This window comes from Motacilla alba, chromosome 9 (assembly GCF_015832195.1).
Source record: "Motacilla alba alba isolate MOTALB_02 chromosome 9, Motacilla_alba_V1.0_pri, whole genome shotgun sequence".
Classification (NCBI taxonomy): domain Eukaryota; kingdom Metazoa; phylum Chordata; class Aves; order Passeriformes; family Motacillidae; genus Motacilla; species Motacilla alba.
In genome coordinates, this window is record NC_052024.1 from 8,376,507 (window position 1) to 8,392,870 (window position 16,364).

The 16,364-nt window shown below is 43.4% G+C and overlaps 1 protein-coding gene across 3 annotated transcripts in view; it reads left to right on the top strand.

Annotated features, from left to right (window-relative positions):
* The first annotated feature begins 4,398 nt into the window (after positions 1 to 4,398).
* Positions 4,399 to 16,364, top strand: part of ACSL3 (acyl-CoA synthetase long chain family member 3) — a 50,983-nt gene continuing 39,017 nt past the window's right edge. For 2 of the 3 annotated variants that reach the window (XR_005257967.1, XM_038145659.1), the window contains exon 1: positions 4,399 to 4,481. The gene's annotated coding sequence lies outside the window, so the exon portion shown is untranslated. The remainder of the gene's footprint in view (positions 4,482 to 16,364) is intronic. The other variant, XM_038145660.1, reaches the window with a different exon arrangement.

Below are 16,364 nucleotides of genomic sequence, written 5' to 3' on the forward strand. Positions count from 1 at the left end.
AATCCTTCCTCTGATTTTCTGTGGGTGACACAGTTTCTCATGGCATGGCAGTTCCAGGGTGTGGCAGTGTTGCCGAGTGTGCCTTGCAGCTTGTTTCACAGATTTAACCAGTTTACATGCTTTCCCCTAATTAGAAATTTCAGGTTTGTGGGGTTATGCTACTATTAATATTTGAATGACACTCTGATTTATCACAGTGGGTTGGTAACAGAGCTGTAGGATGAGAAAATATAAGCTAGGAATTTAAAGAAGTACTTTAAGCATTAACAAAGCTGAGCCTGTGTCAGGTGGTGATAAATTTTCCACTATACCCTCAATCACCTTATTATTAATGTCATCAATCTCTCTGTGAAAAGTGGCTCTGGGCATGTCCATATGACCAAGTGTTCTACTAAATAATTAATCATTGGGGCATGTTGCCAGAGTTTGCTGCTTTCTAATTTAATCTTAGCAACTTACTCACTTGTTTCTTTATTTGGAAACAAAAAGCTTCACGGATAAAAATGCGTCAAATGTACTGATATGAACATGAGGACTATTTAGCATTGAAATCTCATGTTGCTTGGTCTAGAAATGTTTTTCCATCTTTTAAAGCAACACCACAAAATTAACAGCTGTGAGAATGATCACTTCAGGAACACAAGCTGGTTTTGCTGCCAGAACCTGCACCCCAGCTGGCTCTGCTTGCCCCTTCAGTAGTAGCTCAGCCCTCTCTATGCTTAAAAGGGCATTCAAAATGCCACACTAACAGGATATCTTTAGATATAAATTATTACAACATCAGTTTTAGTCTTTCATTAAAAATGATCATGGATATGAATCCCTTTGTTGAACAGGTTATTGTCTGTAACTAAAGCAAACTAAGTTCTAAGCAAACTGTTTAAAAATGTTATCTTCAGTTACAATTAATTTAATTTAGACTAACACTGTATTAAGTTGTAGCATTCAATTATTTAATGAGTCATGAAGACAGTTGTAATTTTAGAGTCATTCCTTTTTCACAGTTTTGAAATATACACTGAAATATATTCTGCTGAGAGCATGAGCTTTGTCCCACTCAAGCTCTTCTTTAGTGGTTTCTCGTATTTCACATAAGAAGTCAGTTTGATTTTACTTTAAACATATGTACTGTCCTCTATTCCTAAATTTTGTGTCCCTCTGAGGATTTTCAGTTAAAAGCTCCCACATCTGTTATATCTGTGGCACTGTTGGGTTTTCCCCCTCTAGCTTCTTCCCAAGAATAGGTGGGCAGCAGCCTGTTCATGAAAGATTAACGCCAACCTTCCACACATATTTACCCATTCATAGACTCTCCTCTTTCAGTGTGGCTCGTGGTTTTGTTTTTATTAATTCCCCCTGGATATTAGCTAGAATTGGCCAAATATAACATTGGCTTGCTGTTCTCTTTCCTGATGAGTCAGTTGACTGTACTTCCAAATCAGTTTTTTCCTAAGATCAGTTGCAATCTTCCCTGCTATTTACCACTTGCTATTCATTCTCTGTTGTTGAACAAAACATATGGCAATGGTTTTTTTCCCCTTGACTGCATGCCTGAAACTCTTTAAAAGGGAACGTGAGAATAGTTAATGAGCTTCTCCTTCTGGAAATCAAAAAGAACCAAGCCAAACAAGAATTTGTGAATACATGAATGTGGTTAGGAACAGCCATGCATGTTTTCCCAGATACTCCTTCCCTGCCTGAATGCTCTTGGGTGATACAACTACTTTTTTCCTGCCTTTAATTGGGCTGTTTTAATGAAAATATAAACAAGCTACTATTCCATTTCCTATCATTATGCACAACTTGTGTAGGAAAGTTGTGTAGGAAAGGCTGTCCCCCACAGTCACTAGTATGGTGTCTTGTGCAGGTTAAATTTCCAATTATAAACGTATGTTATTCCCTCATTTTATTGGTGACTCTTATGTGTACTATCTGTCCCCACATTCTTTGGTTTCCCCATGGAATACTCAGCATAGACTCATGCAAGAAAAGTGCTAAAGTAACACATGACACCAATATCTTTCAAAGCCCTGCCCTGTAAAATCTACATTTAAGCAAAAGGTGTGGTAATATCTCTGATATCACGAAAAGCTTTACTTCTGCTGTATGTAAGCATGAGGAATCTATGAAGAACCTTGTGAAAATACTGCATACAGGTAGGAATCTTTAAATCAGCATGTTGTTGTTTGTGTATATATGTACAATTTCTTAAGCCTTAGGTGTTTGTAAAGTTGAAGTTGCTTTATCACGGTAGGCTGCACTTGATGTTTCACTTCTGATGCTGAGCTGAATTAGGAGCCATCAACTCTTCATTTACCCTGAGAACTATGAGGGATACAGCCAATAGCTGTGTCTATTTGGAATGAATATAGCCAGTTACACAGTTAGTGTTTGGATTTCAAATAACTGAAAAGTTTAGGCAAACTTAAATTGATGCACCCTGTAATAAAGGTGAGGCTGAAGTACAAAGTTTACAACAAATCTGTATTTGAAGTTAGTTTCTTTGAAATCTCCTTCTCATAAAACTTGATAGTATTCAGATCTAGCAGTTTAATAAGGATAATATTTAATTTCAAGTTACAGATTCCAAGCATTTCTCAAAGTGAGGCTTTTATCAAGGTGTTTTATGGCTCAGTTGTTGGTGCTAACCCAGAAATAAATAAGAGCAGAGGGTTCAACATGAGATCTGATACTGAGTAGATGAGCTCTGTGCTGTCCAGTGCTTTATCTCCCATCTTCTTTTACATCAAATCACTTTTATAGTTTTATCCTGAACCTTCTTTGCCTTGAAAGAAATATGAAAGATGGTGTAACACAAATCTAGGACTTTTCCCTGCGCTAATGTTCACGATGAATTTATTAAGTTCACTCTGTCTCTACCAGCATTAGTAAATATTTTGGCAGACAATGCATGAATTCCCTTCTGTTGCACAAATGTCTGCATTTTTCATCTTTGAAAACGGAGTTTGTTCTCCTTCCATATCTGCTTATAATTTTTCACTTTTTTCCAGTGAGTGTGTAACTGTTTTAAGTATCTCTCCACACTCCTACCCATAATTCAGGTAGCATCCCTTTTGCTCAAGCAGCTCGTGACCTTTACAGCTCAGGTAACTCCTGTGGATAATGTTCCATCTCCTGTGTTCCAGTTCTAAACACTTGGAAGTGGTTTTTCCAGTGACTGAGGTGACTGACTTAGTTGGCCTTTGGATTACAAGTATATATCCTGTTAATCTGCTTTTAGCAAGAGTGAACACATTCTCTGCCACTCGAGTAGATGACTGGAGATGCAAACAGTGTTTCTGCCCTTGAAAGGCGGTGTGTGTGAGGGGCAAGAGGAGCGGGACCCAGCCCCGGGCGGTGGCAGCTGCACAGCTCATGACCGGCTCCGAGTCCCTCACGGCTGGTGGCCTGTCGCTACGGCAGCGTCCCGGCTCACGGCCTCAGCTCCGCGATCCCGCTCTCCCCTTGCCATGAGCTGTGCCCTCACAGCCCCGGGCTGCTGTGCCAGGGCCCTGACCTGCCCCGGCTGAGCCAAACAAACCCGCCCTTGTGACAGTGGTGGCTGTCGCCGCCGCAGAGGCCAGCCCGGCACCCGCAGGAACTGGAGCTTTCCCCTGGGCCTGGAAACCTTCTTCACATTTGTTGTTTTTATTCCGCTTCTCTTTGGCAGGTGCTCATTTGTTTTGTTTCGGTATTATATTACACCGGTTAAATGAAAACCTTTAATTCTGAGGGAACATTTGCAAGGCCTGGATGAGTCAATATTGACAAAAGATCCTCGGGAATTGTTAAGGAGGAACCCAGCCTTGAGCAGCACCGACCAAAACCCTTCCAGGGGACGCCAGCCCTGGTCGGGGGGATGTGCCATGAGCGATCGCTGCCAGCAGAGATGCAGGCCAGGAACCCCGGCGGGAGCCGCCGCGTATGACTCGCTCCTGAGACCCCCAGAGCCGGCAAAGCCCGAACGGCGGCCTCAGGCCCTGCCGCGGCCCCGGCTCTTGCAGCGACCCGCGCCGGGCGGCTCCGGGGCACGCTCATGCCGCTGCCGCGGTCACTCACTCTGACCGGGAGACTTGGCAAAAAGCGTTCTTTAACGCCCCGGCGGTACGGGGCGGTGGGCCCGGGGCCATGAGGGGGCTCGGCGAGGCAGCTCCCGGCACCGCCGCTCACGGCCGAGCGCGGAGGCGGCGCCGCGGAACGACGCGCAGCTGACGCGGCCCCGCCCCCCGCCAGCCATTGGCCCCCGCCGCCGGCCCCGCCCCCCGCCGCCGGTGACCTGTAGTAACCCCGTTCCGCGGGAGCCCGGCCCCGCGCGCCACCCGGCGCGGGCCAACCAGGAGGCGCCGTGGCGCATACGGAATGAGCGCGCGCGGCGGCGGCGGCGGCGGCGGCGGGCGGCCCGGCCGCGGGTGAGCGCGGGCGCGCACTCGGGCGGTGCGCGGAGCGGGCGGTGCCGCCGCGGCGTCCCCGGGCCGGGGCCGGTGAGTGCGGGGCCGTGGGCCGGGGCGGGCTGCGGGGCCCTGTGCCGCCAGGAGCGCGCCCGCCCGACCGTGCGGTGCCGCGGGGCCCCGCCGGGCGTCCCGCCGCCTCCGCGGGGGCGAGTGCGGCGGCCATCCGGGCCGCGGGGCTGCCGAAGCCCCCCGGCGGGGCTGCCACGGGCCCGGCTGCCGGCGGGGCCGGCGGCGGCGCTCCGGATAATTAGCGAGATAATAGCCGGGCATAGGGGCGTTTTTGCTCTCTGCTCTTTGTGTTTGGGCTCCGCGGAGCGGGGCGGCGGCGTGAGGCAGGTGCCCGGTGGCGCGCCGTGTGCCGTGTCCCCGCCGCGGGCTCCGGGACCCAGCGCGGCCCCGCGGTCGCGGCGTGCGGCTCGTGGTCGGTGAGCGCGGGTGGTGCGACAGCGGCATGGCCGCAGCGGGAGCGGGCCGGGATTTGCGGTCTCGTTTCAGGATTGCGGGAGTGGATGCTGAGGTGCGTTCCCGTCCAGGACGCGCCCGGGAAGGATAACGCAGGAACGAACGCCTTTCACTTGTAGGGAGAGCAGCAAGCCTTAAAATACTACTGCACATAGTTCCATAAATAGCATGAAGTTCCGTGTTTGGGACTCATACAGAATCCCTGGGAAGTGAGAAAACAGTAACCTCCAGAAAAATGAGGGCAGTAACAGAATAAAAATATTTGTTAGGTAGTTTATTACCACTCAATTTTTTTTTTTACCTTACTGAAAAAATAAGCCCTTCCCCCCCCCCCCGCAACATTTAATTATTATGTACAGCAGCTGGCATGTAATCTTTTACTTATTGTAAAAGATTACTGCATTTTGTTTAGGTGTGTCAGATTCTATAGTTTAGCACTTTTTTTGGCCTGTGAAATGGGTTCGATAACACCAGATGTGAAATTCTTGTGTTTGAGTAGCCTCAGTTTTTAAGTGTTGTTATCAGTACGGAATTAATGAAAAAGATGATAAAAGATTTTGGTTACTTTAAAAAGTGTGTTAAGGGTAAGGGTAGTCATTTTTACTCAAAATACAAAAATTTGAGTTCACATGAAATTTGTTCAGGTTTTTGTTTTTTTTTTTGGTCTTGTTATTGTTTTAAACATCATGTAAAGAAAAACATGAAATGAAACCAAAAGCCTTAATGTGGTTTTTGACTGGTTACATTCTGCTCTTGATACAGTCTTTCTCCAGAGTGGATTGCCATCTCATTGTGCAAAAATTCACTGTGGCTTATGATTTTTATTTCCTGGGGCTAAAAAACCAGAAGCATGAAATAACAGATGTGTTATCAGGTCTTAACTGTATCCTAAGAGGAATGTAATCATCTGGGTGTATTCGTAAGACTTTATATTCATTGCTATCTGCAGCACTTCTCATACTATTTGTTCTGTGTGCTTTGAAAAGTTAAGGAAAGACATTTTTAAGCTTGGTAATTCTTCCCTGACCTGTAGATTTATGCCTCAGAAATGGCTGAAACTAAGCATTGTGACTTACAGACCTGTTTTTGTTTGTAGTTGCTCAGCATGTTTATTATTGTTGGTCCCTAGAAACGGGAGGTAGGTTCAGGTTTAACATTTGTTTGTTCGGTGTTGATGGCTGGCTGACAAACTTTGGTCAGTCTGAGGGAGCTGCTGCTCTGTGTGGTGAAAAATTTTGAAACTTGTAATGAAGTCAGTCTGTGGTATGGATCTAGTCCCTCTTGGCTTACTGACTTAATTCCACAGTAGTCTCTCTGACCTGCAGTAAGCTGGCACTTGGTTCTGAATGTTTGTGCTATCTTCAGATGTCCTATTCCATTTAAGTAAGGATGCAGGTAATAAATTCCAGCCTCAGTTTTATTCTTTATATCTCACAGAGGTGGGATGTTTTGGGAGAGCTCACAGCTGTGGACAAGGGGTAGACTCTCCATCCCTGTGCACTGAGTGCTGTGGGGCTTTGATAAAAGCACTATTAATGGCCTAAAAAGATGTGTGAGGACTGTGGTGTGTAGAATCTGGTTCCCCTTTTCAGAAGTGTTTATGGGTGGTTCCCATCTTCCCTGCTCCTTCTCTTTTGCTTGGAGAATCCTGAGTATGTAAGAACCCTGAGTAGGGCTTGTTGAGCTGACTGTGCTGGTGTAACTTCTCACTTATGGCACTTTCAAAACCATAATACCTGTAAGAAAAAGCTTCTCAAATCACAAGATGTAGTTCAGCCAGAAACCTCAGAAAATCAGAACAGTGTTTTTTGGAAAACAGTTAATCTCTGAAGAACTAGGGGAGTTGTCTTCATGTTTGACTTAAAGCATGGTGTGCTTTTGCTGAACTGGTGAGCATTTAAGCCACTGTTTTCCCCAGCCCCCATTCCGTGCTGGTTGTAGGGCTTTTATTCTTGCTTTCTGTAGACCAGTGAATGGTTTGAGGCATTGAGTCATACTAAAGACCCAATTTTTTGAATGGATTGTCAAGACTTCTGGAACAAACATAGCACGTGGCTCAGGACAAAATTGAAAAGAACTATGGATAAAGTGTTCTTGTTAAAGGAGATCCAGCTATGGATTAAATTTCCAGAAAGTAGCAGGAAGAACTGAATCCTGAATTGTTTAGCAGTCTACATTTTCTTTTAAAATACTTGTTCCAGTGGGAAAGTAACTAAACCCGTCCTGACAGCCAACTGCTACTTACTGCCATGGTGGCAAATCCAAAAAATAATGCAGTCTGATGCTGCAGTGTTACTGGACCTTAAACACTAGGCTCAGGTGGCCTGAATTCCACTGAAGGCCCTTTTCCCAGTCAATGGGGAATTCTAGGTAGTTCTGAAAGGCAATTCAGAGAATTTACATAAGACACTGAGTGGGGAGCTGCCTGAAAGCCAGCTACTAAGAAATAGGAGGCAGAAGGATTTATGTGGAATTTAGGCCATCTGAATATGGCCCTAAGAGGCGACTTAGTACTACTAAGTAAGGTGTATTAACACTAAGAGGGCTCGGCTTCAATTTCGATCCGTTTCATCTGCTGCCGATTACTAAGCAAATTTACCATTTAAGCAGCTCCTTAAGGGTGGCTGGGGGCTTCCTGGCTCTCTCCCTGGCAGGAGTGACCCCTGCTCCAGCACAGCCTGTTCTGGGGGCAGCCCAGCTAAGAGGGCTCTGGGGGTCACGGTGGCCACTGAGCTGAGCACGGGGCAGCCTGAGGAGCACAGCCAGTAGGTCAAGTGAGACAATTATCCCATTCCATTTGGCACTTGTTAGACCACGTCCAGAATACAGCATCCAGTTGTGCTCCCCTCCCTGGGACAAGGGAAATGTCAAAAAACTGGAGTGAGTTCAGTGCCCAGCTGCCAAGACTGGCTGGGGTTATGAGCTTTTGATTTGTGAGGAGAAGTAGAGGAACTGTGCCTGTTGTTGAGCCTGGAGAAGAAAAGGCTTGGGGGGCCTTTGCAGCACCTGTGTGAAGGTTTTCAAGAGAGTGAAGCCAAGTTCTTCACAGTGGTGCATGGTGGGAAGACGAGAGACAGCAGGTGTAAATTGAAGTCACAGAGGTCTGTGTCCATGAGGCATTTTTCACCCTGAGGTGTGTCAAGTGGTGGGACTTGGTAGCCCAGAAAGCTCACGCAGACTCCTTCTGTGGAAGTTTTTAGAGTCCAGCTGGATAAAGCCCTGAGAAAGCAGGTGTGATTTCACAGCTGACTCTGCTTTGAGCTTGAGCTTGTACCAGAGTCCCCCTGATGTCCTTTTCCACCTGAATTATCCCGTGGCTCTACCTACTTTCTGCCAGCAGAACAGTTTCAATGGAAGGTTGTGAGGCAGCTTATTTAGGGCTGCGTGTGGTCTGGCAGTGCAGGTTTACATGTCAGACTTGGAGCCGTATAGCAAGCACTCAAGCCAGTCCTAGGCAGCTCTCAAATGGCAGGACTTTATTTGTTTAATTATGCAGTTAGAGTTGGAAGAACCTGCTCTTCATCCCGAGGGCCTGGTCTACATCAGGGCTTGCCATGTAGTAAAGCCTGAGGGGCTCTCAAAGGATTCAGTACTCAGCTGCAAGATACAGTTTGGGATCTATTCAGTCTGTTGAAGGAAATCATGTGGACAAGGCTATATCCAAGATACAGTTTGGGATCTAATGATTTTGAGTCTGTTGAAGGAAATCATGTGGACAAGGCCATGTCCTAAACACACCTCCTGAACAAGTATTCCAGAATACTGGGGAGGGGCAGGAGCGCAACTCCGAAGGAAACTCAAATCTTATTCTGTATTACCTTCTGAATCAATTAGAGAAAAGTTATTCAGAATTCAAAATGGTTTGGATCAACTCTGTTCAAAACTTGCAAGAGTCTTTTGCTGATCCTTGGAATCCTTACCCACGTGTCCTCTCGTTCCTTAAGTGAGCCTGCAGCTCATGGGAAGTCAAGGTGCTGACTTCAGGTGTCTGTAATCCTGGAGGAGGAGGTGGCAATTTGTCACCACATGTGCATTGGGACGTTGTCTTTCCCTCAGTGTTCTGAGCCTTGTTAATTACAAAAATGCGCTAGTTAATTACAATATCTGAAACGGGACAAGTTGGCTTCTCAGTCCGATGAGTTTCCTGAAAAGCAGGGAAGATAAGATTATTGAAGTTACTGGCTTATGGATTTTCACTGTTGATAGTGAAAACAGCAAGAAAAAACTGCAAACCTTCTCCCATTGCACTGTAAAACTGGAAATCTAGTGCTTTGCTTTTTAGAGCTGTGTAAATGTCCTTACCTTGAAGGCTTGTATTTATTAGATGAAACCAGTATGAGACTTGGAAGGGGAAAATAGGTAATGAAGATTGGAAGTGACTTACAGAAGCTGAAGCAGCAGAGTGGCACTAGTACAGCACTGCCACGTTCAGTCCCCATCTGTTTGCTGTGTGACATTCCTGTGTGTAGAACATTCTCTCCTGAGATAGCTTCATAAGGATACTGCGAACAGAAAACTGTGTGAAAACTCTTCTTCTGCATCTTTAGAGGCAAGACTTCAGCCTTTGCCTTACTGCTCTCCGGGACAGGGTATGGAACATGCCTCACTTTGTTCAGAGTGGCTGCTCAGATATGTGAGAAGTCTTGGCCATCCTCAGGAAGGTTTTGCATGGTAGCTGTGCTTCTTGATGCCATACATCAATGTGCATGTGACCTAAGGTCTGTCGGATCAGATACACAATAAAATTTCTACCAGCTAAAGTTAAGACAGGATGAGAAGACAGTCTGTGAAACTGAGTGTGGTCTGCAGTCATTTCACCAAACCATTATTAAAATCAATGTTTATGAGCTCATTCTGTGAGAACCCATGAAAAACTGGAAAGTGGAGCATCTGCGGTTAACTTAGAATTTAGATGAGTTGATAATTTGTGTTTGGTAAAGAAGTATCTGTAGTTGGTTTTGAGTGTGTGGGTATGGAGAAAGGCAGAAGGGAACAGAAGAAGCAGGAGGTGATGGCTTGCAGGAGGATTTAAGTGGTTATGTAGAGAAACATCTGCTTTTTTGTGTCTGCAGATTCTGTGAGGATTTTTGTTTGTGAGTGCTGAAGAGAGGTAAAGGCAGCAGGCACCCGGGGAGACAGCTGTCCCAGGAGAGCTCAGGCAGGCAGCTTGGTGATCTTTGTCACAAACTAGGTTTGGTCTGTTCCAGTGTAAGTCCACAAATGACTTGGAAAGCCCTGGTAGCAGAACTTTCCAGGCACTTACAGCTGCAGTTTAATTGTCCTGATGAAGTATTGCTGCACTGTATTGTTGTAGAGAAGCTGTGAATAGAGAAATGCTTTTCCTAATGGACAACTTTGAGATGCATAAAAAACCTTTTCCAATTCTGCAGTGCTGAAAACTCTGTGGGTTTTATTTTTTCACCTTTCTTGAGTGGGAATATGCTTGTGGAGATTGTTACCTGCTTTTCTTACAATCTGCACAAAAGGCTTAACCTGGTGACATCCACTGCTTTCAAGAACAAGGTACAAATCCACTTCCCAGCACGGCTGTGTGCTCATGTGTGAATGTCCAGGTCACCAAGTCAAGACTGTTAGTGGGTGTGGGAAGGGAGGGTGAGGGTTTTTGATCAGGAAAGCTAGGTAAAACAGACACTCAAAAAAAATGTAAATCTTTAATTGACTAATAAAATCAGTTATAGTTAAGAAAAAACATAGTCCTCTGCCCAAATCTTGTGTTACACAGGCACAAATGCAGTTGTGGCCAGGTCAGCTTGTGAAAGGACTGACACATGTGCTACCCTGACTTGTTTTTTTGTGCATCTGTAAATGTGTATACATCTAAGATAACAGATTCTAAAAGTACGGTGGTTGAAACTGCATATATTTTAATTACATTATTAGCTTAATGTTTCATGATTCTCTGGGGGATTTTTTAAAAAGCAAGATGTATTTCTCTTGTTTGAAATGCTAGCGGCTCATGAAACATGTGAAATATTTATATTCTTCTTCTAGAAATATTTAATAGTCTATTCTGGACTTCCAGCTTGTCAGATTGTATTAATCTAATGCTGACATCTGTATAAGACAGACAAAATAATTTTTCCTGAGAATATTCCCAAAATTCCTACAGATGCTGTTGCTACTGTGGCACCTTTCTTTTTAAAAAAGGTCAGTGCTCTTGAAACTTAGCAGTGAAGGCTCTACCCAGCCACGTACCTCAATTTTGGTCATGTTTACATAATCAGAGTCTAAGGGTGTGTTTGATTTCCCTGAAGAGAAAAACAGGATTCTCTTCCACCCAGACCTCCCTCTACCTACGCAATATTTGTGTTCTGATTCTGAACCGCTGACTTGAGTGATCTTCTGGGAGGATGTAGCTCCTTCCTCACCTTCATCCCATTCCGAGCATATCTGTGGGCACTGGATGTTGTCCTCTGATCGTCACCACCTGTGTTTGTAAGTTTTGTTTTTAAGGGTGACACGTAAGGACTTGGAGCTGAGAACCGCACTTGTGTAATGCTTCTTCTCAGAGAATAAAATGGCTTCTAATTTAATGAGACCTTGTTCTGTGTTTGCTTTGAGTTATGCAATTGTTGAGCATGTTCATGACTGATCCTGCCTTGCTTTGCTTACAAAAGGAAGAGTGATAAAAAGAGAGAAAAGGATATTTGTTCCAGTGTGATGGAGAGAGGTTGTCCTGATACTCTGTTATTTCTAAAGCTAGAAAATAGAATGATGACTCTAATAAGCAGGGTAGACTTCTTTATGCCACGTTTAAATAAATTATAGTACTGGATTTTGAACAAAAGAGTAATTTTTCCCCAAGCAGTATAGATATAACATCTAGATCAAGTAGCTCTTTAGGAAAACACTGAATTTGAAATATTTTCTTTTTCCTTGGCTGTTTCTTTCTTTTGTAGTACCATATTCCCCACTGGCCCTAGAACTTTAGAGCAGCCAAGAGAAATAAAAACATACAAAGCAGTTTGCAGAGAAACAGCCTACTTGTCTTTCTGTAGCTCAGCCTTTTGTGACTTCCCATCAGTCACCATTCACTTTTGGAAAGCAGAATGTGCTGTTGGTCCATAAATAGACGGAGAAGTAAGGCCGAAGCATTAACAGCCAAAATCATCTTCTCTGGTAGTCTTTCCCAGATTTCATCCAGTGCTTGATTGGTCAATGGTTTGGCCATGGTTTCCAGGCTTTCCAGTTCCTTTTGGCAGTTTGGTGTTTATGGTGCTATGGTTGTATCCATAGGAGATGTTTGTTGAAGTCCCATTTCTGCTGATTGTGTCTGCAGCATTTCTGGTGTCATAAATTGGTTTGGTTTACTTGGAGTTTTTTGAAATCTGTAATTAAATAAGTGAAGTAATTTTTTAGCATTAGTTCCTAAATAATACTAGGAGGGAGGCAGTTTCTGGCCATTGCAGGACAATGGTTGCATTTGGACATATACCCCAAGTCTTAAGCAAAGTATTTCTGTTAAAACAGTTTAAGAGTCAGGCTTAATCATCTGTAAACCTGGGTGTTTAGGATGTGGGGTTTCACAGACACCACTGTAAGCAATCTGAGAAGCAGATGACTCTTGAGAATAGGTTTATAACCTGTGGCAGAGGTAAAGTTACCAAAAATGAAAATTACATATTCCCAGAACTTAGAGCAAATTTTATTCCTCTCTTTGTATTTGTGCTCAGGAAAAGCTGCACAGGTTATTTTTTGCATTTATATTGCTGCTAGAGTGAAGCACTGCTTTGGAGATGTCTTGCTTAGTCCTTACAGAGAGATTCAGTCTACAAACTCTGAAACTCCCAATGAATCTTGTGTGAATATTGGTTTGAGACAAGACTTGCTAGGGCTGTGGTTTTTATAAATTGCATTCCTGTTGTTTTTCTGCTGTGTGGCTTGAGGGGGATCTCTTCATTGTACCCAGAATGAATGTTGGATAACACAGTCTGAACCATGCACATGGATTGGGAGCAGTAGTGTTTCCTTAATAAGGTGGTGATCCTTTCTGAAGGGCTTGTGATTTCTATTGCAGGCCAGAGGAGAGGGGTTGTTCCTGTTCTGGAGTTTGGAGCACTAGAGTGGAAAGCATGGGGTGTGAGAAAAGTAGATATTCTCGTGGGATCTACTTAATTCCATTTATTTTGACAGTAAATCACTGGAGATGACTGGATACAATGATGATGTTTAAAAAAAAAGACAAACCAAACCAAATCTAGCAAAGCCCCAAATAATTGGAACCTGAGAATGCATTTATCCTTCAAAAGAGCAAGTGTATTAAAAGTGTCACCAGCTTAGCCTTTCAAATTAAATGGTGAAACGTCCCACTTTATCACTTTGATAACTTAGATGATGCTGTGGATATCCTTCTTGCTTTGAAATGTATTGTAAAATTCTCTTATATGTATTGTTCATCTGGTATTTTTCTTGTGAGAAATTTGTCTAAAGACTTGGAATTCTCACACTTTTTCTTGTGAAGTCTGTATCTTCATTTTGTTCTCTCAGATTTGTTTTGTTACCTGAGTATTCATCTGCTTCTTGTTTTTCAGGAGCTTCTGGTGTAAGGTTATCAAGTCCCTCAAGATTTGAGCCGAACTATGCATTTGTTTTGATGTTAATTAGTAGCTATAGGTAGGCACTTATGATTAAGCAATTGCATTGTGAAACCTGTAGAGACTTGTAGGCTTGGCTAATCTTCTGTTTTGAGGGAAGGGGAGCACAATCCAAGATGAGAGGGCTGTCTGCACAAGAGCCACCAGGAGTGAAGTCAGCAGGGCTGAGCAGTAACTGGGGAAAGGGGATTCTGGCAGTGGGGGTTCATGGCCACCACCCCATTGACCACCCACTCAAAACAGACCCTGACTCCAGTGCAAGAAGGGCTGTGCATGTGGACTAATGAGCAAGGAGTGGTGAGAGAGGTAACTGGTGAATAGGGGCTTGGGTACTCGTTAGTTGGAAGGCTGTGCATTTGTAACACTGATGCCCCTGGTAAAATGTGTAACTAGTGGAAAGTTTTGCTGACTTTGTGGGGTTACACCTAGATCCCTACTTTGTGCAAACTAGAATAAATCAAATATCTTATCTTGGTGTGTGAATTGACACTGCACACCAGGGAATAAGCCAGCATCAGGGTCAACAGTTAGCCTTAAAATCCTATCAAATAGAGTAGAAATATTAAAGAAAGAAGGTAAAGACAACATGAATATACAGGCTTACCAGATTTTGGACCTGGCCAAAGTTCATTGAAAAATGAATATAGGATAAGGGGTTGTAATTTTTACTGTGGCACTACATGAACTCATATTAATCTAAAAGTAAATAAGAACAATTTTCTTCATGTATAGCTTCTACTGAAGAAAAAAACACCAAAGCACCTTTACAGTTGAAAGTATGTGGGATTGTTTTGTTAATTTTTTTGTTGTTGTTGTTCTGATCTAATGAAAACATGACTAGGATACAGTACAAACCACATTGAATGTATGGCAGTAGACCATCTATTTTTGTTCTGTTTTCTAAGAAACAAATAAGCCATAACTGTTCATGCCTTAGCATTTCAGATTTCCCAGAAACTGGAGAGCTGATCTTAGGCTGTGTTTTGTAGTAGAAAACAGCACATGAAACCATTCTGGTGAGTCCCTTGGATTGGGATGGAGGGCAGAGTCTGCCTCCCAGTGGAAGCACTTAGGGGAGTTGTCTTAAACGATCCGGAAAATGACTGTAGGAATTTGGAGTGATAAGCTGGCGGTGATAACTCAGCTGCTACACTACTTCTTCAGTAGGCAAAGGTTACTGGTGAAGCTTCTTGTTATGCAGACTTTTTTCGTACTGTATGTGCTGGGGTGTTGATGTTCTTGTTTATGTACTCTTTCACGTTTAATTTGTGTCTATGGTTTGAAAATCTAGCACTGTGCTGGGGAAATTTGTGCTTTCATCTCTCTCTAGCAGTGAATTGGCAGATACCAAAGTTCCTCTGAGGCCTTCTCCTCTAGTAAGGTACTTTACCCATTAGTTTCTTTTTTTCTCTGTCACAAACATGAAAACATTTAATTTAGTTTGGCACTAAATGCATTTCTTAAATGCTCTATTAATAACTTGTGAAAAGGAATGGAAGCAGTGTATTGACAGTGTCTGGTGAAGTGCCTGAAATGAGTTAGGACACTTGTTTGCCATGAAGTGTCATGTATGTAGTGGGAGGGGAAGGAGATGAAAGGTGGAGCAGCACTGGATTGTGTTCTGGCATAGCTGTTCCTTTGTTCCATGATTTTAAGGATGTAGTTTTAGCACAGTTCTTTTTGGGAAGCGCTTTCAGGTTTGCTGACGAAGTTGTCACATTAGAACTGTGTTTTATAGTTCTTTATTAATAAAGATGTATTTGTCAGTCCACTAAATATCTAAATTGTCTTGGATAAGTTAAAAAAACCACCTTATTTAAGGAAAATGAGTTTTAAAATGTTCTAAATAGAACAAATCTGAGATGCAGCGTTACAATGAGGTTTGCATTTTTAGTTGATTTTATTGGAAGGGTGTTCATGTTGTGGGTCAAGGTAGCTTTAGCAGTGTTTAATTATTGTTCCTGCAGCTCATTAGTGTTGAAGTCACTTTGATCTAGTTTTATTTTTCACCTGGATCAAAGGTTTAAACTTGAGTTTGTAGCCCATGCAGTCAGACTGTGCGTTGGAGTCCTGCAGTTTTTTGTTGTGGGGGAAATAAATCTGTTTGTCTGCTTTGTGATGTCATTTTAGCTTTCTGTTTCTTACAAATGTCACTTTGTTTTGTTAGGAAGCAGAGATGTACAAACCTGGGCCCTTGCTGTCCTGCAGTGTGCAGTGATATTTCAGACAGTGGGGCTTGGGTGTACCTAAAAGAGGTTGATGTCAAAGAGAAGTTTTTAATACCCACTTACCGTTACCTTTTTAGAATAACTGGGTATACTAAGGCTCTGCTTTAGAGAAAGCACAGCTCTGTGTCCTTGAGAAATGTCAGTTCCTTCTATCTAGTTTAGTTCTGTGCTTCTGCATTTGTATCCCTGTTGTCTGTCAACACTAGGTGTGATTTTTTTTCCCCCCACTTGATGTAAATTAATCTACTAAGAGGTAAAGGAATCTTTTCTAGATAATAAAACTTTTTCCTTTGTATCAAAATTTAGTTAATACTGTAGAGAGTGTCTCTCTAGGGTAGAAGGACTTTGGTTCATGTAATTCCTACCTTTGTAGTGTCTTGGTGTTTAACAAGGACATAATAATTTATTTATCCTAATAACATGCTTTCTGGCTGCCTCCTAAGGAAATAGGAGTGTAAGTTTACAAACGTAGCATTGACACGTGAAGGACGTAAATTAAACCCCTTTGTATTTATAGGATGTGCATTAGCCTATACTCAAAGTTGAAAGGTATTTAAGCTTGTAGCACTTGAAACCCCCAAGGCTGAGCTCCTAGAAAAGTCAGTAGT